Genomic DNA, 27,011 nt, shown 5'->3' on the forward strand with positions numbered 1-27,011 from the left:
CTGCTACCAACATAGAGTTTGAAGGAACCTTAGTTCGCACAATAGAAGATCATTGTATATAGGCTCATGACTGTGATGTATTTTCAGGACATTAGTCCTCTTGATAATAGGATTACTAAAATGTTAACTTGTATTTTAATCATATAAAATGCATTCCTGACATGTATGAGAATCATTTACAAAATATACAGATTGTGAGTTCCTGCATTGTTCTGTAGTTTTTAATTCTAGAACTTGTGTGAGTTTGAAAGTAAGCAGTAAGGTTATATTTATTGGAAAGAAGGAAGGGACGAGCGTTGAATAGAGTGGGAGGAGGCAAGAAGGAAGGGAGAGAGTCATAATAGCTAATTCTAGAAAAAAATGTTTTCCAGGGTTAGGCATGAATGTTGATGCTTGTTGCAGAACTGGAATTTCCACTGCTGGGATGTAACTTTCGTGAAGGGAAGATTGCTACATGGAAGAAATCCTCTACCATGTACTGCTTTGTTGTCTGATATTTTAGGGTTGGTTTCCAAAGGACAACCAATTCCCAGCTAATACAGGAGAATTAAGAGCGGGATGATGGAGTTAAGATGGTGATGGATTGGCAATAGGACTTGTGGGGGAAAAACATAAAATTGCTTCTGTCCAAACCTGAATGGGTCCTCACTACACCTCCCCAGACTGATGCCCCTGCCAGTCCTGGTTAGCATATCTCCTAAAAAGTTTCTATCAGAAAACGGCCTGTTTTCTACTAAATACAGTTATGTGAAACAAAACAATCTATGTGTCTATACCTATATACATATATACATGCACACACACATATTAAGTTCACACATAGAGCTCATTAATGTATTGTTACATGCAGAGATAGTCAGGAAAGGTAAAGGGCTCAGAGGGACATGTAAAAACTTTTCAAACAATGATTCAAGAAAAAGAAGCACACCTTTAGTGATTTTACTGTGATGATCGCATTGCTGGTAGATGTCTTACCATATTGGTCCTTTTTGGCAGCTATTAAGAGCAAGTGTGTGTACTCCTTTAGGGAAAGGAGAATGGAAGTAGATTGTCTTAGCTTGATCTCTATACCAGTTACTGATGCATTTCTCAGTCATATAGTTACAATGATAATGCATTCGAGGCAGTACGATTAAAATGAATTCTGCTTTGAATAATCAACTCTTCATTTTTCTGTTTTTCTGTGTGCACACATTTCTTATAGATTTCCTGCCTCTACTTTCTTTATTATTTTTTCTTTTGATATTCTATCTTGTTATATAATACAAACTTTATACATGTATAATATATATTACGTATAATGTATAGCACTCATGATTTCAAATTTGTATTTAAAATAATTATTTATACTTTAAAAACTCAAGTTGGCAAAAAGATAATCATTGCATCATTCTATATGACAGTTCAAAAGCGGATTGTAAATGAAGCTGGGAAAAGTATTAAACTCTAGTGGTGCCGTTACCAGATGCCATAAAAATACAATGTATTGCTTGTGTATTTGTGTTGACAAATGTTGAAACAAAAATACTATGTAAGATTTGCATAAAAGTGTGATACAAAATTATGCATATACTAAAGTGTATCTAAATACATTGAGTATTCAGTAAAAGGTTGAAATATAGGACTATGATACCAATTCTAAAAATTGTCATCAGCTGTCATTAGCTGGAGAGTTGGGCTTCAAAGCTTGCTTAGAGTGAAATTTCATGATTCATCCTACAGCTTTAGGAGGGCCTTCTGAGGGAAAGTTGGGGAGTTTTGATGCAATGATTAGATATTTAGTTGTTTCTTGGTCTTTGTCAAATTTGAAGAAAGAACAGAGATATTTAGATATGGAATATCTCCAAGTCAGATCTCAGGAAATCTGTTTTCTTTAAATACTGATCAGCTCTAGAGTCTTTTTACTGGGAAATAATCTAGATATTGTGGGGGAACAAAACAGTTCATTGTTCTTATTGTCTGAAAAAATAATTGCTATTAAACATTAAATAAAGGGTTCTTTGCCTGGAACCCATAGGTTTTAGAGTCCCTGAGGACTTTCCAAACATTTTATAAAACTTTTTATATTCAAGAATTTTTCAAGGAAAACTTTCTTGGGTTTTAAAACATCACATTCACTCTAAATTGTGTGTACTATCTATGCTATCAGTTTTTGCAGTCTTATGGCAATCTTATGGAGGAGAGACAATTTTACCTTAAATGCCAAAATGATTTTTAAAAGATCTTTAATAATACCACCTTGCTGCTATGAACCTTCCAGTGTCCTCTGAAAGTTCTATCATCAGAGGAACATAAAGTATCACTATTCTACCCAGCATCTCTATAAGCAGCATCACTCTATTACACCTTATGGGTCTTCTCTCCTCGAGTCTTCCAAGATACCTCTTTTGGATTATTCCTCCCTTAGATTTCCGTATCTGGTTTATCATATGCCTCTCATATCATGAGTATGATCTCTTAGAATATGATCTTTTGTATCCTTTAAATTTTTTTTCTAAATAACCATCAGGCCCATTACTTTACTGTATTTTTACTGCATACACACACACACACACACACACATACACACACACACACAAATGCACAAGTTTTTATCCAGTATATGTTATAGCGTTAGTTAATTTTTAGTCACAATTATTTACCTTTACTTTTATGACACGTACTCAAGACAAGGAGGAAGAGTTAATGTTGGCTCACAGCTTGTGGATCCCATGAAAGCAGGAGCATCAGGCAGCTAGTCACACTGCATCCACAATCTGGAAGCAGAGTTGAAGCATAGTGCTCAGATCGCTTTTTGTTTTGTTGAGTCTGGAATTAAAAATGGGTTGATATTGCTCACAGTCAAGGTGAATCTCTCCTTTGTTAAATTTTTATGTAAACACCCTCACAGACCCACCAAGAAGTGTTTCATAATGACTCTAACTCCAGTCAAGCTGTTCATGAAGATTAACAGACGTTATATCTTGGCAAAATCAATACATTGACCAAAAGCAGAAATCATATTGCATAACATGGTATTGTCAAAATTTATTGAGCAGCTGATGAAAAAGGAAAAAATACAGCTGGAGAGCTGGCTTACGTTTCAAAGAACTTTCTATGCATGTTAGGAACTTTGGCCTCATCATTGCCGTACTTGATGGCCACTGCAAACTGTTAAATAAGTCTGATTACCATGTATTGAGTTTGCTTGGCAATCTCATCACCTCACCAAATTATCATTTCTAAAGAGTATGGAGCAAGGGGCTTGTGAGTTGACAGTAAGCTTCAGTTAACTTCCATTTTGTTAAATTTAACAATTATTGTTATCTCAAATTCAACTTTAGACCTTTTGTGCTATGGCCTAACTTTTACACTCAGACTTAATAACCCCACCATAGCTGATGTCTACAATAATCACCCTGCATTCAGTAGTTTGATATGAATATTTTATTGCGGCTAGCACAACACACGCAAAAACAGATGAACAGAGTGGTATCTTTTTAATTGAATCTGTTTGTGCTTAACTCATGAGATTGTCTTTGCTAGTAGCTTCCCGTTCGAAATTGGAAGCTATAGACCCATTAAATCTTTCTACAATATGTGTTGCCACCATTAGAAAGGTGCTGGCTGATGGATTCCTGATGATTGGGATTGATGGCTCAGAAGCAGCAGATGGATCTGACTGGTTCTGTTATCATGCAACCTCTCCTTCCATTTTCCCTGTGGGTTTCTGTGAAATTAACATGATAGAACTGACTCCACCCAGAGGTTACACAAAACTTCCTTTTAAATGGTTTGACTACCTCAGGGAAACCGGCTCCATTGCAGCACCAGTAAAACTATTTAATAAGGATGTTCCAAACCACGGATTCCGTGTAGGAATGAAATTAGAAGCTGTAGATCTCATGGAGCCACGGTTAATATGTGTAGCCACAGTTACTCGAATTATTCACCGTCTCTTGAGGATACATTTTGATGGTTGGGAAGAAGAGTATGACCAGTGGGTAGACTGTGAGTCCCCTGACCTCTATCCTGTAGGGTGGTGTCAGTTAACTGGATATCAACTACAGCCTCCAGCATCACAGTCATCAAGAGAAAGCCAATCAGCTTCTTCAAAACAGAAGAAAAAGGCTAAGTCTCAGCAATACAAAGGACATAAGAAAATGACCACGTCACAGCTGAAGGAGGAGCTGCTGGACTGCTGGACGGGGAGGACTATAGCTTCCTCCATGGAGCATCTGACCAGGAAAGCAATGGCTCTGCCACCGTCTACATCAAACAAGAGCCATGAGGCGACTCGGAAACCATGGGCAGGCGGGGCTGTTTACAGGACTGATTTGGAATCAGCCAGCTGTATAGCGGGCTATTCTATTGGGACATTTTGCTAAACACAGAAAAAAGTTCTAGCAAAAAAAAAACTAGCATTAGCCTAGTTTTTATAACCAACTATGGGGGACACATTTTCAGTAGCAAATGGGCCGATTGCTAGATAATGGGATTTCCAGTTGTTACACCTTCAATGGAACATGATAGGGAATTCCATAGCAATGAAAATTGTGCATATGCTCTTAGAACCAGAAATTCCATATATTCAACAGATACCCACACATGTGTGCTTGTTACCTCATGGTCTATAACAGTTCAAAATTAAAAATCATCTAAATATCCATTAATAGCAGATAGGCTGAATAAAATTAATCTTTGCCTTGCTCATGAACTATAAAACATCAAAGATTTGTTTCTGTGATAATATTGCAATCTATCAAAGATCCACGAATTAAAAAAGGAAAAATATTTGTATTGGAAAAAAGCATGAGCAGATAGGCTAGTACATATTTGTCTCTTATGAAAAGTTTCTGTAAAAAATGTGAAAAAGATCTATGTTTATCTCTTAAGAATCAGAGAATGAGTATGAAAAAGCACACAATTTTCCTTTCCACCGGAGGTGTTAATACTTAGTTTTAAGTTTCTTATAGTTTCATATGGTTACAGATTAATATCCGTAAGAAAGGCAAGGGGCACATATTGCCACACCTTTAGACATGATGCTGTTAATTCCTTGCAGTGGAGTTGAGAATATTAATTTCTTGGGGAAGAAAATAAGTATCTATTGCCAGGACAACTTGTGACTCATCTCCTTGGCTGTGTAGTTGTGAGGATAGAAAGGCTGCCCAGTGTTGGAAAGAACGAGAGGAAATAACTGATTAAAAAGAAATCAAGCTCTATCTAATTCCAACAATAGCATAGGGAGGAAGAAGCAGCCGTAAGGATAATTTTAGTCTTGTCTTTACTAAGCTTCCACGGGAATATAACAAAAGTAGGCCCTCAAGTGGAGATTAAATTCTCTTTTACTTTAGAAAAGGAAATAACACATTAAAAAGATTTGAAATATATTCCCCTTAAATGTATAGTATTTCTCTCCTCCCAGCATAGGTCATGGTCATGTAATTAACCTCATATTAATAGTATATGATCGTTAGGTTTTTAGATAAAACATCTTAAAATTCCCATGTAGTAATCTAGGCCCTATTTCACAAAGAGAAGTTCATTTCTATTATGTTGCTTTACGGACTTCAGAATTTTGTTCTGCTTCTTTCCAAATCATTATTCTTTCTCCAAATCTAGTATTTTCCTGCCAAGTGATTTCATGATGCTTTTCATTTTAATCCATATGTTTGTAAACAGATTATTTTAAAAAGGTTGGTTGAAACTGGTTCCAGGCCAAACATTTTAAGTGTGGTGCTCTTTTTAAAAAAATATTTTAAATTTGCACCTTAGAATGGATTTGTATCTTTCTCATGAGTTCTGGTGGGAAGTGCCAGCAGCAGAAGCAGGAAATGAGCTGGGGCATGGCCTGGGCGGGGCATGGTTTGGGCGGGGCATGGCCTGGGCGGAGCATGGCCTGGGCGGGGCATGGCCTGGGCGGGCAATGGCCTAACCCAGAGCCTCACTGAGACCTCAGAGAGCAGCAACGAAGGAAATGAGAAAGTGGCAATTCATAAATGCCACCTCAATCCGTCTGGTAATTATGATAGAAGGTAAAGAGAATTAAATATGGTGACTTAAATAATTTTAAGAGATGACACAAAGTTAGGATGGAAGTAACAATGTAGAATTGGGAGAAAATTACAAAATATTTGGTTCTCTCCATTGAAAGAACCTAGAATCTGGAAAAGCTGACGCATCTTGTTGAGTCTATTATATGTTAAGGACTTATAGCATTTAGGACTTTTATTTATTTATTTATTTATTTATTTGACACAAATATCCAAAACGGTCAGTTTTTTTTTCTCTCAGTTCATTCACATATACTCTGAACACTCTATATAGTATTGAAGATTTTATTATAGTTTTATATGTAGCCATCTGAGAATCTGTCAAGATGCTTGTTCTAGAAGGCATGTCCAACCTTTTGTTGCTGTGATGTGACATTTTTGTCTCCCAATTTCGTGCTTGGGAAACTATCCAGTCTATTTACTAATAAATGACATGCAAAAAAAAAAAAAAACTCAGAATGTTTTCAAGCAGTTTATATTTGTGTTGGTTACATTTGTGGCTATTATGGGAAGCACCTGGACCGATGGCCACAAGTTGAACATATATATATGAACAAATACTTGTAACATTTTGTGAGGACTTTATGCCCAGAGGGTACAATTTGGAAAGAAATGCATTGATTGCTTGAGATATGTCTTGCTGTCAAGAATTTTGGCTCCTGTGTGTCTTGCTGGTGTACCAGCCATCAACTGTTAAAAGCTTCAAGTGGTTTTCTTGATGATAAAGTTAGTGGTTAGTACTAAAAATAGACTCATACAGACTTACTGATAGGCCTTACAGGTTATATTATTGAAGATGATCTGGTTAAAATGACAAAGCCCAGATTATTTTACTAAATATCTGGGGTGAGTGGGCCTCATGGTTATTATTGTTACTAGAATTCACCTTCAGAATTGGGTGGCAATAATCCAAAGATATGTTCCTTCTCCTTAAAAACCCATGGAGTTCTGTGAGTCCTGATCTCTGATTATTCTAAAGAGATTTGAAAATGGTTTACTGAAAAACGAGGGTTTAGTTCAACTTATATATTAACTTTGAAGGCCCCAAACATGATAGTTTTCTATCAGACAGTATTTGCCAGGGTGTACTTTACAAAGTCCTTTTATGTATGTTCCTTTTTTGAGGAAGAGTGACTTATACAGCTGTGCCCTATGAGAGGTAGGCTATCAGTTTTCAAAGTCTACAACTTTGTATTGGAATTCGGACCCACTTCTTTTTACACTTGAGGAAATTATTTACTCTATGACTGAGTTTTCTCCATTAGTAAAGTAATGGTAATTAGAGGGATCTACATGATGGTGTTGAGAGTATTAAATGAATCATGTATGGCAAGAGTTTAGTGCAGTGTCAAGGCATGAATAAAACTTTTCTTTTAATTTTGGCATTTTTGAAAGTCGAGTCTGTGGAAAGAAATTGTTTTTCTGTGCTAGCAAATATCTCCAGATATTTGAACTATAATATTAAAGTTGTCCAGTTTCCCCTCTTAGTAAACAAATACTTAAACACAGTGTTTTTTATAATATTTTCTGGTTGCAGTAAATTTTATTACACAGTTCCTGCCAAACAAGCATTTGAATGATTTTCCCCCAGACAACCTTAGTGAATTTTTAAGAATAGTAAATAATAAACTGCCAAAGAGGAAAATATTTTTGAACATGAGTGAGGAATTCTACACAAAACAAGTTAACAGCCAAATTAATATATACTGCTGAAAAAAATATAGTTACAGAACAATGTTTATGAAAAGCTAGAAAATCTGTTACATTGTTTAATTTATTGGTATTAAATTTCAAATGGTGGGTACTTAACAAAGTATTCCAAAAACGCCTTGGGTATAGTAGTTGTTATAGGAAAAGTTAGTGGTGAGGTTTTCATTGTTTTGCCTTTCCAGCCAATTCTGGACGTAATATACAAAAGGTATTTGGGGGATATCTGAAAAGGTCATCAAAGGGACCAGTTGGTAGAAATGCATTTGGATGACCTGAACACATACTTGTTGTGTCTCTAAATCCCAGACATACTTTATTAGGACAATACAGCTGCTTTGCTATTTCTATCTCCTCATTATCAACACATTATGGTATGGCCTCTTCCCCTCACTTCCAGTGCCAAGAATTTGGCAGGGACACTATGTTAGCAAGTCGGAGCCTGGGGGTGGAGAGCAACAGCTTTGTACAGCTGCAAGGCAAGGGGAGAATTTTTTTTTTCAAAGTTGTGCTACTGGATTAAGATTGATAATGGTCATCTTTTAGTCTGGAATAATTTGAAAAATACCACAGCTTCTCGGGTTTCTAGGGACACTCAGGGAAGCTTCTACTTGTTCTAGTCTACGTTCACATATTTTGTAGAACTTGTCTAAAAATCTCAACACATAAAATTATCCTCTGTTCTTTTCCCTTCCAATCATCTCAATTTTATGGAAATTCAAATGAGATAATGGAATGTCTTACCCCTGGGCCTTGTTTCAAAGATTGTATGGTCAAATCCACCATGCAACAACAAAACCAATGCAATGTACCACACCACGTTTTATGGACGTGTGAGCGACCTCATTTGCTGGGCACAGTCAGGCCTCTGATAACATCGCAGCAAGGACACTGAAGTGAAATCTTTCTCTTTTCAATGTTCACTCTGGTTTTACTTTATTTATTTATTTTTTTATGTGGTGAAATGAAAAAAAAATCAGACTATGACATACAATGCAAGTCTTGTGAATGTACTAAACACTTTATAAGTTTTCACATGATTTTTCTAGAAATATGAATCCTTAAATCCTAATCATCTAATCAGAACTGGAAATGAGGAGTCACGAAGTACACTCTGTACTTTGTTAAGAAGTTTAAAAATAACCTCAAATTAAATTTTTCTATAGTATTTATTTTTCAGATCATACAGATTATCCTTTTAGAACTCTCTGAAAGTACTCTCCAATATACTGTGTTCTCATAAAAAAGTTGATGTCAAAAAAATTGCAGGCCTCACCTCTACACACAGAACTACAGGCCGAGAGAAGGGGAAACAGTGCTTTCTATGGAAGAGCTCACCAGGTGATTATGTGATAGCAAATGGTCAGCTCTGAAAACATACACACACATGACACCAGACAGACTGAATAAGTAGTATTTCTGCATTTGGAAATATAATGTACACGCACACATGTGTATGTATTTAACAACAAGCAGTGAGAAAATAGGCCAGGCATTTAAAGGAGAGGGAAGGGGTACAAACAGTTTGGAAAAAGTAAATGGCAAATGACGTAATCACAATTCCAAAGAAATGGTAAACATTAAAGAAAAGGCACCTTCTTATTTATCACTCTTCCTTCTGATACTTATGATATAGCAAGTTAGCTAGGTCCGTCCCTTTCTCTCCACATAGGATGAAACTAGATAAGGATCCACTTTCATATCAATACTATGTAAGAATGATACTTACCTTTTACTAAGTTTGAGTTAGAGCTATCCAAAACATGACTGAGACAACTAAAATTCAGCAAAGACAAGTTTATCAATAGCATCAAAAATTCGGAAATGTAGAAATGTATACATAGACACCGTATTTTAGAATATTGCTTTTTTTAGTTACAAAAACATATCAGTCTATATGGTGTTTTTGTTTATGCATATTGTTTTATTCAAAGAACACTAAAGGATTTAAATCCAAGTGACTTCACATGGACTGAGAGCTGACTGAAGTTACAAATGGGAGGTATCTGTCCATAGCTTGATTCAAGGGTAAAATATATTACCTTTATGCCACCCTGTAGGCCAGGCAAATCACAGGTGAGTGGAGACTCCTCTGAGCACCATGTTTCCTTGATGTGTTCCTCACTCTAGAGAAGTGGAAGTGTTGTCTCAAAAGTCAAAGGCATCTTATTTTAGGGTTACAGTGCTGGACCATGGGGGAGCAACTTGAAATTTCATTACAGGTAGAAAAAAGATGAGCTCTCTCAGTGTGAGGGATTGGTAAATGAAAGTACTTTGTTACTGTCAGAATTAATACATGGATAAAAATCTGTGTTTTCCAGGCTCTTACAACATTTTTTGTATGCTTTCTTTATTTTTAAAAGTAGTTTTTATGTTATTTTTGCACTATTAACATTTTACACTTATGACATTTCTGCCCCTCACTGCCGACACCAAACAATAGAATTGCTTCAATTAAGAAATAGAACATCAGCCTCTGGCATCTTATTCTGTTGTTCCATCTATTTGCTAGGGAGAATTCATTTGTTTCTTAATTAAGAAAAACACCAATAGCATGAAAAATCTGCTTTATGGTACCTGAATGGTAATTAGGCTAAAGGTAAAAAAGAAACAGGCACATACATTCCAATAGCAGCCAAAATGAACTTGAGCTGATAAAAATGAACTATACTCCCTTTGCATAAATGGAGGCTGAGAGAAGTGTACAGTCATTATGGCTAAGACAATATGCAAACTATCTTCAAAGAAATCAAATTGCTAGAGTGTTTTCATTTGCATGTATTAACTATTAACATAATGAGGAGAAGTGACACTGGACCCGGGTTGTGTGTCTGCTAGGATTGATAATTCAACTACATCTGCAAACTGACGCCCAAACCCCACACTAGGAGGTAGATCAGACTCCAACTCTGCAGTGTGGGCTAAAACAATCTACAGCATGTGAACCTCTCTGTAGCATTGGGCTTAGCATCTCCTTTGTTCTCATGACACCTCTGTCTTTTGTGTGCCATCTCTTTCTGTTTGTATATTTTCTAAATAATGGTCTTCCCATGCAAAGATCTTTACTTTGAAGTTTAAAGGAGTGAACTTATATGAAACTTCCTGTTTTCCTTCAGCACCACTTTCCATGCTATGAGCTATGAGGAAGGACCATATAATGCAGGTTTTACATAACCGTGGTGTTACATCAAGATCTAGTGGAGAATTTAAAATTTGGATATTTTTGTTTATTTATTCCAAGCCCATATAAATGTATGTTTTCCTATTCTTCGCAAATTTAAATATAGGAAAAAGGAAATAAGCATTATTGATCTCTTATGTCCTGTGCTCTGTGCAAAAAGAATACATTTATTAAGATGACTCCATAATGCACATAATGTACTTTGATCATTTTCATCTTCTAGTACCCTCTGTCAACCCCTTCTAACTCTTAGTGAAAAATACTCTTCTTAGAAAAATGGAATTAGGTTTAGTCTCACAGTTGGATAACATTTACTGTCTGGCAATCATATACATTTCTAATTTTGAGAGACGATAATGCCAAAAAGTAATCTTTGATATTTGAATTCTAACATTCCCTTTCTTAAATAATAAATTATAACAAAATAAAATATAATAAGATAAAAGCTCTGATGTTGGAGCTGGACAAAACAAATAGAAGGAAAGGAATCATAGACCCACTTGCTTGCATACCCAGAAATCCCATAAAAACAGTAAACTGAAAAACATAATATATAGTAGAGGCTCTGGAATAGACCTTCGGAGACCCTGTACCTGATGATTCAGTCTCTGCATCAACATGAGCACTGTTTATGTTGAATTAGAGGGTGTTCTTAAACACAGAATGGAGCTTACTACCAAGACCAAGAAATCCACTTAATTTTGTTATAATTTTTGTACACATATTGATGTGTCTTACTAAGAATGAGTACTTCTAATTAATACTGTATTTTGTACAATTTTATTCATTTGGTTAACAAAAGTACTACGGTCCTCCATACATTACCTTCACTATCCAAAGCTCAGAGATAAGTGTTGCAAAAGAAAGGTCCTCTCTTTGTGCTGATGGGAATTAGCATTCTAACTGTGTACAGCAGGCCATGAGTGTAGGAGCAAAGTGAGCACACACAGTGTGAGTTCACACTAATGTTTTACACGAAAATCACACATGTTAATGTGACAGAGAATAGCTGTTCTGGTCATCTTCAAGTTGTAACTTTAACCAGTCTGGTGGGAACTAGAACAGATTTTCATGCTTGTTTCTGTTGGAAGGGAGCTAGAAAGTGAATAAAAGTCCTTTAAAAATGATGGAAGACTTTAAGTTTGTTTATATACTGGATTATGTTGATGGATTTCCATATATTGAACCATCCCTGCATCCCTGGGATGAAACCTACTTGTTCAGGATGGATGATTGTTTTGATGTGTTCTTGGATTCAATTAGCTAGAACTTTATTGAGGATTTTTGCATTGATATTCATAAGGGAAATTGGTCTGAAGTTCTTTATCTTTGTTGGGTCTTTTTGTGGTTTAGGTATCAGAGTAATTGTGGCTTCATAGAATGAATTTGGTACAGTACCTTCTGTTTCTATTTTGTGGAATAGTTTGTGAAGAACTGGGATTAGATCTTCTTTGAAGGTATGATAGAACTCTGCACTAAACCCATCTGGTCCTGGACTTTTTTTGGTTGGGAGACTATTAATGACTGCTTCTATTTCCTTAGGGGATATAGGACTGTTTAGATCATTAACCTGATCTTGATTTAAATTTGGTACCTGGTATCTATCTGTCTAGAAACTTGTCCATTTCATCCAGGTTCTCCAGTTTTGTTGAGTATAGCCTTTTCTTGTTAGATGCGGAGAAAGCATTTGACAAAATCCAACACCATTCATGATAAAAGTCTTGGAAAGATCAGGAATTCAAGGCCCATACCTAACCATGATAAAAAGCAATCTACAGCAAACCAGTAGCCAACATCAAAGAAAATGGTGAAAAGCTGGAAGCAATCCCACTAAAATCAGGGACTAGACAAGGCTGCCCACTTTCTCCCTACCTATTCAACATTGTACTTGAAGTCCTAGCCAGAGCAATTCGACAACAAAAGGAGATACAAATTGGAAAGGAATTAGTCAAAATATCACTTTTTGCAGATAATATGATAGTATATATAAGTGACCCTAAAAATTCCATCAGAGAACTCCTAAAACTGATAAACAACATCAATGAAGTAGCTGGATATAAAATTAACTCAAATAAGTCAATGGCCTTTCTGTACACAAAGGATAAACAGGATGAGAAAGAAATTAGTTAAACAACACCCTTCTCAATAGTCACAAATAATATAAAATACCTTGGTGTGACTCTAGCTAAGGAACTGAAAGATTTGTATGATAAGAACTTCAAGTCTCTGAAGAAAGAAATTAAAGAAGATCTCAGAAGATGGAAAGATCTCCCATGCTCATGGATTGGCAGGATCAATATAGTAAAAATGGCTATCTTGCCAAAAGCAATCTACAGATTCAATGCAATCCCCATCAAAATTCCAACTCAATTCTTCAACGAATTAGAAAGAACCATTTGCAAATTCATCTGGAATAACAAAAAACCTAGGATAGCAAAATCTCTTCTCAAGGATAAAAGAATCTCTGGTGGAATCACCATGCCTGACCTAAAGCTGTACTACAGAGCAATTGTGATTAAAAACTGCATGATACTGGTATAGCACCAGACAAGTAGACCAATGGAATAGAATTGAAAACCCAGAAATGAACCCACACACCTATGGTCACTTGATCTTTGACAAGGGAGCAAAGAACCATCCAGTGGAAAAAAGACAGCATTTTAAACAAATGGTGCTGGCACAACTGGCGGTTATCATGTAGAAGAATGCAAATTGATCCATTCCTATCTCCTTGTACTAAGGTCAAATCTAAGTGGATTAAGGAACTCCACATAAAACCAGAGACACTGAAACTTATAGAGGATAAAGTAGGGAAAACCCTTGAAGATATGGGTACAGGGGAAAATTCCTGAATAGAACAGCAATGGCTTGTGCTGTCAGATCTAGAATCAACAAATGGGACCTCATAAAATTGCAAAGCTTCTGCAAGGCAAAAGACACTGTCAATAAGACAAAAAGACCACCAACAGATTGGGAAAGGGTCTTTACCTATCCTAAATCAGATAGGGGACTAATATCCAATATATATAAAGAACTCAAGAAGGTGGACTCCAGAAAGTCAAATAACCTCATTAAAAATGGGGCTCAGAGCTAAACAAAGAATTCTCACCTGAGAAATACCGAATGGCAGAGAAGCACCTGAAAAAATGTTTAACATCCTTAATCATCAGGGAAATGCAAATCAAAATATCCCTGAGATTCCATCTCACACCAGTCAGAACGGCTAAAATCAAAAATTCAGGTGACAGCAGATGCTGGTGAGGATGTGAAGAAAGAGGAACACTCCTCCATTGCTGGAGGGATTGCAAGCTTGTACAACCACTCTGGAAATCAGTCTGGTGGTTCATCAGAAAATTGGACATAGTACTACTGGAAGATTCCGCAATACCTTTCCTGGGCATATATCCAGAAGATGTCCCAACCAGTAAAAAGGACACATGCTCCAGTATGTTCATAGCAGCCTCATTTATAATAGCCAGAAGGTGGAAAGAACCCAGATGCCCCTCGATAGAGGAATGGATACCGAAAATGTGGTGCATTTACATAATGGAGTACTACTCAGCTATTGAAAAGAATGAATTTATGAAATTCCTAGGCAAATGGATGGACCTGGAGGGCATCATCCTGAGTGAGGTAACCCAATCACAAAAGTACTCGCACAATATGTACTCACTGATAAGTGAATATTAGCCCAGAAACTTAGAATACCCAAGATACAAGATACAATTTGCTAAATGCGTGAAACTCAATAAGAATGAAGACCAAAGTGTGGACACTTTGCTCCTTCTTAGAATTGGGAACAAAACAACCATGGAAGGAGTTACAGAGATAAAGTTTTGGAGCTGAGACGAAAGGATGGACCTTCTAGAGACTGCCATATCTGGGGATCCATCCCATAATCAGCTTCCAAACGCTGACGCCAGTGCCTACACTAGCAAGATTTTGCTGAAAGGACCCAGATATGGCTGTCTCATGTGAAACTATACTGGCGCCTGCCAAACACAGAAGGGGATGCTCACAGTCAGCTATTGGATGTATCACAGGGCCCCCAATGGAGGAGCTAGAGAAAGTTCCCAAGGAGCTGAAGGGATCTGCAATCCTATAGGTGGAACAACAGTATGAACTAACCAATTCCCCCCACCCCATCCCCACCCTCCACCCAGAGCCCTTGTCTCTAGCTGCATATGAATCAGAAGATGGCCTAGTTGGCCATCAGTGGAAAGAGAGGCCCATTGGTCTTGAAAACTTTATATGCCTCAGTACTGGGGAATGCCAGGGCCAAGAAGTGGGAGTGGGTGGCTAGGGGAGTGTGTGGGGGAGTGTGTGAGGGACTTTTGGAATAGCATTGTAAATGTAAACGAAATAAATACCCAATTTTAAAAAAATGATGGAAGACAGCTTTGCAGACACCACAGTCGCTTTTTGCTGCTTGCAGCCACGGTCAACCCCACGTTGTTCTTTGACATCATGGCCGATGAAGAGCCCTTGGGCTGCATCTTCTTCGAGCTGTTTGCAGACAATGTTCCAAAGACAGCAGAAAACTTTCGTGCTCTGAGCACTGGAGAGAAAGGATTGGGCTATAAGGGTTCTTCTTTTTACAGAATTATTCCAGGATTCATGTGCCAGGGTGGTGACTTCACATTCCATAATCGCACTGGCGGAAGGTCCATCTACAGAGAGAAATCTGAGGATGAGAACTTCATCTTGAAGCACTTAGATCATGGCATCTTGCCCATGGCAAATACTGGACCAAACGCAAATGGTTCCCAGTTTTTAAATCTGCACTGTTAAAGCTGAATGGCTGGATGGCAAGCATGTGGTTTTGGGAAGGGGAAAGAAGGCATGAACATTGTGGAAGCCATAGAGCATTCTGGGTCCAGGAATAGTGAGACCAGCAAGAAGATCACCATTTCCAACTGTGTATAACTCTAATTTCTTTTGACTTGCAGATTTTTTACCCATCAAACCATTCCTTCTGTAGCTCAGGAGATCTCCCCTACCCCATCTGCTCGCAATATCCTGTAATCTCTGCTCTCACTGAAGTCCTTTGGTTTCCATGTTTTCCTCATTCCCCTTCAAGTCTAGCTGGATTGCAAAGTTAAGTCTATGATTATGAATAAAAAATAAAGAAGAAAAAGTGATGGAAACACTGTTAGTGGTAAGCTGCAAAATTTTCTCAAAAATTCTGATCTGCACAACCCTTCCGAATCCAAGATGGAGAATGTTATCTTATGAGTCACTCAGAGGATGGAGAGCAATGTTGAGGACTAATGGACTTTGTGGACAAACTCAATGACCAGGTGTCAAAAATGGTGTCAGGTTTGAGTGTCATATTGTTACTAAATGGATATAAAACATATCTTCATAGAGTTTCTGTTCTAGAAGAGAAATAGTTTTTTTTTTTCAAAATGGTTGTATTTCAGAGAAAATAAGTCCAGTTGTTTAATCACTCAGATATATTATTTATACAAATAATATCTTCATAAATACTTATAATTCATTAATCTATATGAATATTTTAACAAAAAAATCATAACTACATTAGTTTATTCCATTAGTTTATTCTTACCATGGTTGATGATTTATATCAAAAAGTAAACAATATTGTATTATACTATATGTGGTATTGTTGATGTTGTGTTATTGCTGCAATATTATCGATATAATTTTTGTTATTGCATTGTAATGTGACTATATATGTTAGTAATGTTAATATTAATATTATAAAATATTGATATAAGTCAATATGTTAATAATATATTATACATTGATATATACCACAATGATATTAATATTATATATTAATAATATAATGATATAATAGTATAATAGTATAATATAGATATTAATATAGACAAATAGTAGAGTTGATATAGTCTGATATGTTCATATGTATATATTTTTTTCTTTTAATAGATAGCATATCATTAAGTGGTTACTTGGGAAATTTTATTAGTGATCGTCCTTTGAGTATTAGAATACTGGTTATATAATTGACAGTTGAGGATTGGAACTGAATTAAATTCACCTTATTTCTTTTTTAAATAGTATGCAATACCACTTAATGAGATACTATCATGATTTACTCTAAGCTATTACTATCATTTTCTCTGTGTGTTTACTCAAGGAGTACAAGCTAAACAAATCAGCCCTAGAGAAAAGCCTGAAGAACCACAAGAGGAGGGCATGGTTTATTCGTTACATTTGCTTGTGCTAAAAGAATAGGACTTGCTTTCTTTGATGCATTGTTTTGATTACATGTTTAAACTGTTTTTGTTTATTTTTCTGTTTAAACTATTGTTTATTTTTCTATTTAAAATCAGTAATATGAGGTAGTCCATCTCTGAGAATGTTTGAGTAAATTATGTGCAATGCCTAATGTCCTAATCCTTCCTAAATAGTTTCACACACTGAGGACTACATATTCAACCATATAAGAATATGGAGGTCTTCCATAGACTTAGGGTTGTATCATAATGCAAAACGCATATAGGACAACTTCAAAATCTCCTTGGTCTTTCAGTTTAAAGACTATTGAAATTCCAAAGTCTAAATTCTTTTCCAAGATTCTCTTAATTGTAGCCTCCTATAAAATCAAAAGCCAAATCATATGATTCCAAAAGGCATTTGCACAGAAAATACAATTCCAAGAGGATAAAGCAAATACTGGACTAAACAAGACGGAAAACTAGCAAATCCTGTAGCTCTAAGTCTCATGTCAAAGAGTTTAGATAGCTTTTTCTTTACTGCTTCGCTGCATACAACATACTTCTCTCTCTTGGGCTGCTGGGTCCACTCCCTCTATCTTTCCTTGGCAGATATCCCATGACTCTGTCACTTCTAACATCTTGGGGCCTTCAATGGTTTCCGTTTTACTGCTTCAGCACTGGGCTCTCAGGGCCTCATGCAGAGATTCCCCTGCCTCAAGCATGGCTGGCCTCAGGGATTCTTTTTTTAGGAAAATGTGAAGCCCCTTTACTCATGTGTCCTTCATGTCTCTAAAGCCAGAACCCTGTGGACAACACTGTCTCTGTCTCCTGCCCACTTAGAGTGCATCCTGGCCTTTGGAATCTCACTTGCAGGGTTTTAGTTTGCTGCTCTTTAGAAGCAGAAAATTCCTTCAGCATTTTCTTCTTACTAGCTGGAAACTTACCTGGATTTTGTCTTACCCTGAGAGAACACTCTGTTTATTTCAACTAGATCAAGCTTCTACTTAGTATTTTTTTCTCTTTCAGTCAAACCTTGGCCCCAACATTAAATTCTCTGGCTCTCTTTCTTTCTCTTTAAACTATACATTTTGAATTTCTCTCTGCACAATTGGTCTTTATTTTTCATTGTAGGCTTGTATAAGAGTGGATAGTAATAAACATGTTACAGAGTAAATGTTAGGCTCTCTTGAAATCTTCATTAAAAAATATTAGTCCATTATTTTTCAACTTAACCTCAGGCAAATTCTTATGGCAAGTTAAGAAAGCAGCTACATTCTTTGTCGAAATACCACGGTTACTAATATTGTCCTGTCTGAAATCTCTTGAGATCGGCCTAAATAGTGCATGAATATTGCTCTCAGCACTACTGTCTTCCAAGCTCCTACTAAGATGGTCCAGTCTATATTATGTTTGCTTATAGCATTCAACTCCTTTTTTAGTCTAAAGTAATAAACTCTTACATATTTTTAAAAACAAGAAACAAACAAAACAAACATCCCCCCAAATGGTCTGATATGTCATAGCAGTGTCTATTCTCTAGTGCCACTTCTATCTTAGTTACTTTTCTATTGCTGTTATATAAACCATGGCCAAGGCAATTTATAAAAGAAAGCATTTAATTGAAGTTACCGTTTCATGGAATTATAGCTCATTGTTGCAGAGCAGGAGTATGACAGCATGAACAGCTGAGAACTCATATCTTTTTCTCCAAGCAAGATGCAAAGAGTACCATAGGAATTGCTTCAGTCTTTTGAAACCTCAAAGCCTGACCCATCTAGTGAAGCCACACCTCCAAATCCTTCCCAAATATTTCTACAAACTAGAACTGCGTATTCAAACATATGAGTCTATGATGTAACTCTTATTCAAATAAACACGAGTATTTAATTTTGTAGATTTATGCTTTATTAAATACCACAGGAAGGGAAAATGCAAGGAAATGTCCAAGAAGGAGTTTCTGTAAACTGGGACTCTTCTTTGGAACTTAAATTAAGTCTGACTCTGTAGTGTTACACAGTAGTTACAGCCAATCACACCTTGAGTATTTTATTCAACATATGAAAACAGTCTGATGACAAAAGGGAGAGATGGAAAGACCTTGGAATATTCATTAAAATAAAAAGAAAACTCTGGGTTTATTATAAGAGAACTGCTTTTATATTAGATGATCTCAGATAGAAAAATACATTAGTTTTCTTATTTGGAGTTCCAAAGAAGCAGTCATAAAAGGTGTTCTGTACCTACTGAGAATAAATGTGTACTCAGCACTAGTAGACATTATTTGCTTTTCAAAGTGTAACAAAAACCTTTTATAGAATAGAACAGTACCTATTGTGCAAAATATGCAAAAACAAATATGGGGAAAATATCTGGTATAGAGAGGTCTTAATTTAGTAATATGGCTACTCTGCTTGGATTACAGACATACCCTTAGTACACACCTTTAATCCCAAACAATGAAAGTAAAACTAGTTTCTAGAAGTAAGCACCCATGTTTGAAAGGAATGTCTAATTGAGTGGCAAACAAAGTGAAGACTCAGAGAAAGATTTGGCAGACTAGAATATGTGCCCAGCTCTCACTAGAAATGGAAGGTACATGAGGGGCATTGCAAAGAGAGGAAGAAGGCAGTTTTAGACAGAGAGTTTTGCAGAGACAAGTTGACGAGAGAACAAGCTTGAGAATGGGTATCAGCTAGAAGATTAGAACAGATTTTTTTTTTTAGAGTTAGTATGAAGCCAAGCAGAGCAATTCAGCCAGAGGCCAGGAGAAGACAGATGGAATCAGTCAGATTAGAGGGGAGTTTGAGCCAGAACAGCTGAGTTGAACCAGTCAGCCAGAGTTCTGTAAGAACAAGAAAGGGTGAGCTTATTCAGAAGTAAGATTCAGAGGCCGAAAGCATTCTCGGACTAGATAAGCTTGTACAGAGGCTAGAAGGTAGCACTACTAGGCTTAGGTGAGCAGAATGAGGCAGTAAGCCTTGGATTCCACAGTTAATACAGGAAAGTAAAAGTTACTGTAACAGTCTAAGAAGCAAGAGGAAGAGAAGGACTAAAGAGATGGAGAGTAAAGCAGATGCTAGTTTCCTGGATGGTTTCTTAGCTTAGATGGGACCAGCATATGTTGACCACAGGAAGTTCAAGAAGTTGATTGGTACTTATATACCCTGCACTTATTGTTAGTTTTCAGCAACAACTTTCCTGGAAGCTACGCGTGCTCAACTGCTGAAGTTCTCTCATTAATCTCCTTATGCCTCGAGAGCAGCTGAAGCAATATGCATAAGTGCCTCACACTGTGTAATGCACACAAAGTTGAGATTTTTCAATCATAGTTGAGGAAAATGGCTATGCCCTGTTAAGGCTCTCCTCCCATACATTTCAATGGCCACAGGCATTGTGTGGACCTTGGTATGGGTAAACTATGCTATGAATAGAACTGCCATAATCTTAATTTCCAAGTCAAATGAGATTTCTTTAAGTATAAAATACACTTGCACACATACCTAACAAATATGTATTCTCAAAAAAGAATTTTGAAATGTGTAAACTTCAGGTTCGTATGACCTAGGATGTATTTATGTGAGGATCGTTTATGGCTCATTTGCTCATAGCATGATCTAGTTTGCCACGGAGAGATGGGGCTAGAAAGAAATAGACTGAAGTGATGATTCTTGTTCTTTATATAAATATGACTTTTTTTTTTTTTTACAATAAAAAGAGGTAAGGTGAGGGACATTATCACAAGCTTGATTATTTACGTGAAGAAATAATGCCGATATTTTACATGCCACATTTTTACAACTTTATATGTATATGGAATTTTTTTGTTATTTAAAAAAATGATTACTTTAACAATGAGGAAATTAGATCAAAAGTGGCAATGATACCTCAGATCTAATATCATTCTATTCTGGTGTAACCTAAAATGTGTATGCTAATATTATCCTTATGGTAAATACAGAAAGGTCATGTTATTGTGTGCATCTTACTGGTTATGAAAGTATATGGTAATTTTATTTTTACATTTTACTAATAAATTCACTTTGATGTCACAATCTAAACCCTTTATAACATCAAATCCAGTCAGCCCTGCTGATAAGCGTTCAGGCTCTAAAAAGAATTCTTCTTTTGTTAATCATGAATGATAGCTTACCAAAAAGTCTTTCAGATATTCAAGAGCTCCCCTATCTTACATACATCTTGATTCTCTTTGTCTATTTTATCAACACATGATTGATTCAGTCTTCTGAAGGCACATGTTTGTACCATGATTCTCTATGCTTACTTCTCTAACTTACTGAGGTTGCCTGTGACTTCTCACAGAATGCACCTTGGATGAGTGCCGTGAATATTTTCATATGCGGTAGAACTGTCTCCTCTACTCACGGAAGCTTCTTCTCTATGTGCTACACAAGCTGAGAGGTGATAGGCTTATATCTCTACTAAATAGACTGGCTCTACCAGGAAAACTGCTGCCCAGCTTGTTCAAGCACAGGTGGCATGGAAGAGAGTAACAGATCTAGTCTGGTTCCCTTCTTTGGGTTTCTATAATTGAGACTGGTATAATAGAGAGGTTGGCAGAGCAAAAGTCCTGAAATAATATTGCTATAATATGAATGCTTTGTGTGTTGAAACATGTACATATGTTTCAGACTCTCCATGGGTCATTCTGTCACTTCATGGATTATTGGTTCTAGTAAATTTAATTATTGCAATAACGTGCATATTTCTAACTATTCTTTTTTCTCTGATTTACTTTTTGTGTGGGAGGGACTGGGGCTTGAAACCAGGAACTTGAAAATGCCAGGTAAGTACTCTACTGCTGAGCTGCATATCTACATGTTCCTCTGATTTTAATGTTTAACCTTTTCAACACATATTTAATGTGCAGGTATATTGCCACCCAAATTACCAAGAGCTTAGATTATTCCTTTTGAACTCACAATGAAAAGATAGACAGAAAATATTTTTATGGTATAGGTTAATTCTTGACATATTTTCTTACACATGTGCTTCAAATTAATTCAAAGAGAACGCAACAAGTATTTGCTTCCTTCAGTCCAAATATTCATAGATATCAGTGATAGACACCTAAAGTAACTGTATTTAAATGCTACATAGTGCTTCTAGAAAATTAAAAAACAAAACCAAAAATCTTGTTGTGACCCTTCCTAGAACTAGTAAATCTGTTAGTTACTTCATATGTATCTAACTTCTTTTTCTTATAATAGGCATCAATATGATCTGTTTTTAATGCAGAGTAGGTAGAGTTAATCCATTTTCAAAACATTGTTTTGGGTTACAATACAATGAATAGAGCCCCACTTTTCAGTTGGTTTGGAAAATTTAGTTTCATTCCTCCATTTTACTGTGGAGTAAATATTGATAAATGGAAGGGTGCAACCATGAATGAAATAGAGTCATGCAGGTGGAAGAAAGTACCCCCTCCTAAGTACAGTGAGAAAAGCCAATGCTAGTCTATCATGAGACCCATCATTCTTGCCCTCACTTGGATTTTCGTCTATAGAAACTAGATGTAGCTGGAGTGTTGCATAATGAAATGCCAGAGATGCATGAATTAGAGATTCTCTTGAAGAGCCACAAGAATTATAAGTCTGGAGGCTTTTGTTTGACAAGCTGAGTGATGTTAAGTGCTCTTGAATCATTTGAAAAACTCTTCTGCATCAGATGGAAAAATGTTCACAATATAATTACATATCTTTTGCAGAACATGTTCTATCTAGATGTAACCATTCTTTCAAGTTAAAACATCTAATTTACCTATGACGAATTAATAGTCTATATGGATAATAGGATTCCTAGGCATTGATATCAACAATCAATGCCTTGCCTTTTTATAGATTATGAAATTTAGCTGAGTGTTGGTGTAGGCTCATGCTACCTTACATTTATTATGTGAAGTTAATAAGATAGGTCCAAAAACTTAATGGAAAATTGCATATTCAATACAAACTGTATAAAAACTAATTCAGGGCCTCAGTTCAGTGTATTCTGTTTGTCTTGTCACCAAGAGGTTATGTTTCAAATACAATGACTAAAGGTTATAACACTTATTAGTATGTAGCAGGTAGAGGAGAGAGTGAGGGGCAGGCTTAATGAACAGTGACCCGTACAACCCCAAACATGTCATGTGACACACCCCTGCTTCATTCAGAGTCATGGCACATGTCAGAGGGCCCTGCCCTATCAGAGAGGTAGTTTGAGCAATTTCCATTCCATTATGTTTTCTTACTGCTTTGCTTTAATGCTCACTCCAGTTTATTCATGTCTTTAAATTTCAAATTATGCATTTGTCTTTATCATTCATTTTTTGAAGAAAGCTATTAAAGCCCTTAAATAGGCTTACCATTTTAAGAATAACAGCAAAGAAAAGTTATACAAGGACAACATCCTAAAGGTGATGTGTGGGTCATAGGCTATTCCAATAAATTATCTTAACACAGCTACATGCATCAACCTTCTTTAATTGTGAGAACATTGAGAAGTTTCATTGTTTGAGTGAATGATATTTAAAATATGGGTGCAGTATCAGCTGATTAAGAATCAAGTTGCAGCTGCTCGTTTTTATGCAGTTGGTTAGTTTTATAGATCCTCCGAAGTCACATGAGTCTGTGAAGTTTAAGAAAACAACAACATATTGGAAAGATAGTATTAAGGGAGTATTTGTTATTTCTATTAGTTTAATATTGAATATTCCTTATTTTACTTTGTAATATATTATTTTATTTAATGAAGGCATTGACATGAGAAGCCAGGAATTTGGTGGAGTGTTTTGCCATATTTCTCATTATTGCTAGCTATAATCAAAATGCTGTTTGTTTCTTTGTTTTGTCCATTACTTGTTTGTCTTTGACCTTTTCTGTGGTGTCAAGGTGAACTAAAACTCCAGGCTATTGTTTATTTTATGCAGTTTTCCCCATTCATTTTGTATTTAAAAGAAGTGTTACTTAGTCTAGTGAAGAGAGGCATATTGCCAGTTAATGTGTGCTGTGTCTGTGAGGTAAGGATGCAAAAGCACCCTTTATGTTTGTACATTTATCTTCTGTCTATTGTTTTAAGGGCAGTGTGTGTCAGTGGTAGGGGAGGGTGGTGGCAATAGTGAACTAATAGAGATATTAGTAGAAAATTCTTCTTAGATAATTCATTTGGAAACAGCAAGTAAACATGCCCCCTTTGTATTAGGTAAGTAAAAAGATAATTAGGATTTGGATTTTCATCTGTAAGTTTTAAATCTCAAATTGTTTAATTTTTTTCTTCTAAATGATTATGAGATTGAATAGTACACACTACTTGACCCAGGGTTGTGAGTTCTCGTGTGATCCACGTAGATAATGGAGTATTTCCTTTCTACTTATAAAGCATTTTCAAAAGGTTTGTAAATATTTGTTTCTCGGGGATCCATTTATCTTCTTTCTCAGTTACAAAGAACTGCTATATGGTTATGGAAAAAGATGATAAATGAGCTCTAGTAGCTTGGGTTTAAATTGCCCAACTACACTTTGGCCTATTGTTTGGTAGACATGCAAAGTCTCTGTCTGCATTAATGCGAACTGATTATTTAATGGCAGGATTTTGAAGTGAGAGTCAGTCAGTCGTGTGTTCTCATGGCTTTTATTTTCCCATAGCTAGATCCATATGAAAATGCAGTAGTATAAGAAAGAAAAATACCTGGAAGACGTTCCTTTTCAAAGGAATGTCCAGGACTTCAGCTCCTCAATTCCCACTCTGTGGAGAGAGCTTGGCTAATGTGCTCTGTAATTGTATACAAACCTTGTGACAAAGAAAATGGCAACAAAACCCATCTGCTCTTTGGAATTGTCCTGCTCAATTCATGGAATGCACCATGAGGAGTTTTGATTAATTGAACTTAACTGATGTTTATTCAGAAACCCTGTTTAATACAACTTTTTTCTAAAATTCTCAATGAGTAGTTTATTCTCATCTTTTAAAGAACATAACAAATGTAGGATAATTAAACTCCTTTTGAATTTCTCTATTTAAAACTTCATTACATATACTGTTTAGCTACTGTTTAATATATATATATATTAAACAGATCTTACATATAGGTAATAAACTGCACTGTTTATCCTTTCACACGCATATATTTTTGTGTGTTCACATTATTTTATCTGCTTATAAAAAAGAAATATTTCCAATTTACACGTGGTTTTCTTAATTTTTCATTTCCACTCTGCAGTTTCTCATCCAACATGCTGCTATTTGTTTAGAGAATCTAGTGTAAGGCATTTGGATAGGATCCAATTTGTTGCCTACAGTTAGTGTCTACATTATGGAATGCAATCATTGAATTGATTAGTGCAAAACAGGCTTTAGACTCTTTGAGATAAAAGTGAAGAAGGAGAAGATGAAGAAACAAAATACAGATTTGAAATTGGAAATTTAGAATTCATTTTCACAATGAAATTTATCAATTCTACCATCTTCAGAAATATTACTTTATCAAGGATGAGGTGAGGGCTGGATGACCATGGAAATGAGCCATGGTTGGCGCCTTAGTATTATCCAGAACAGTGTATTACACCACCAGCAGCATGCTTGAGCTTTGAAATGAGAGAGTATTATAGAAACATTAAGAAATTTAGCTTAAGGTAAAAGTGTAGAAGAGACAGATTTCATGAACATTGTCAAGATGCAACCATGAGAGATAGAAACTAATGTGTAAAATTTGAACAGGAGTGATGTGATCAAACAATAACCTCAGGGACTGTACTAAAACGATTCTATTGTATAATGATTATTTTCTGGGCCATGGTTGGATCTAGAGATGGAAAAAGACCTAGCAGTTATGGGGGAAATTTGTCCTAGGAGATCTAGGCATCAGAAAGAAATTGAAGAGCCCTCTTTAAGGTTGTCTTCCTTCCTTCCTTCCTTCCTTCCTTCCTTCCTTCCTTCCTTCCTTCCTTCCTTCTTTCCTTCCTTCCTTCTCTTTTGTTGTCGAGCAATAAAAAACAAAAATCCAAGGATGATTATTTATATCATTAAAGGGAGAGAGTACCTCAGTATAAAATCAAAGAGTATTGACTTGAATCTAGGGTTGACAGTTGGATAAAATGGAAGATTATTGATAGGAAGCAAGGAGAGACTAGTGTTCCTGTGGAGATGGGAGGGACAACATGGGCAGCAACTCTAATTTCTTATGGGTCTTGAGCAGAGGGAAAATGGTTACCTCTACTTTAGTATTTTTTTCACCCACATTTCAGCTCAATTCTTGTTGCTCTTTAGAGGGTCAAAGCTGAAGCATGTTTATTTAATGTACAGATTACAACATTTGGTTGTACTTCAAATTAGTGGAATACACTATTAGGCTATTTGGATACAAATTCAAGTGGATACATGAAAGTTCTCCTGGAAATTTTTCAGCAGGATAAGAACTAACAGAAAATTGTGTTCATTTTAGGGATTGAACTTGACTCATACAGAACATTTCAAATGTGAGTAATGAAATCTGGGAAGTTTCATAGAAACATATACTTTTCCTTTTGAACCAAATATTGTTATTCTTTATCACATATATTCAAAAGTGTTGTAATGTAAAGATATGGAGAAAATTCTTTCTTTGAATATAAATTTCCTAATTTATGTCAAAGAAACAATTTAAATATTTAATTAGAGGCTATTTTTTTAACTAAAAGTGTTCCTTGTTTACAATCATATCAGCATTCCTTGGTAATATTTTAGAAATGAAGGTTTCTACACTAAAGTTGAAGAATAAAGATTCACAATCTTGGTGTAAGGCTTTAGCACAGTTTTAGAATACCATTTTCTTAAATTCCATCTTTAGAAACAAACACACACATACACACACACACACACACACACACACACACACACACACAT

The 27,011-nt window shown here is 36.0% G+C and overlaps 1 protein-coding gene and 2 pseudogenes across 2 annotated transcripts in view; all 3 read left to right on the forward strand.

Moving 5' to 3' along the window:
• Positions 1–27,011, forward strand: part of Zfpm2 (zinc finger protein, multitype 2) — a 449,551-nt gene that overhangs the window by 11,728 nt on the left and 410,812 nt on the right. The window lies entirely within an intron of this gene.
• Gm18285 (predicted gene, 18285) lies at positions 3,539–4,383 on the forward strand (annotated as a pseudogene).
• On the forward strand, positions 15,321–16,057 carry Gm6045 (predicted gene 6045; annotated as a pseudogene).

This window comes from Mus musculus, chromosome 15, assembly GCF_000001635.26.
Source record: "Mus musculus strain C57BL/6J chromosome 15, GRCm38.p6 C57BL/6J".
NCBI lineage: Eukaryota > Metazoa > Chordata > Mammalia > Rodentia > Muridae > Mus > Mus musculus.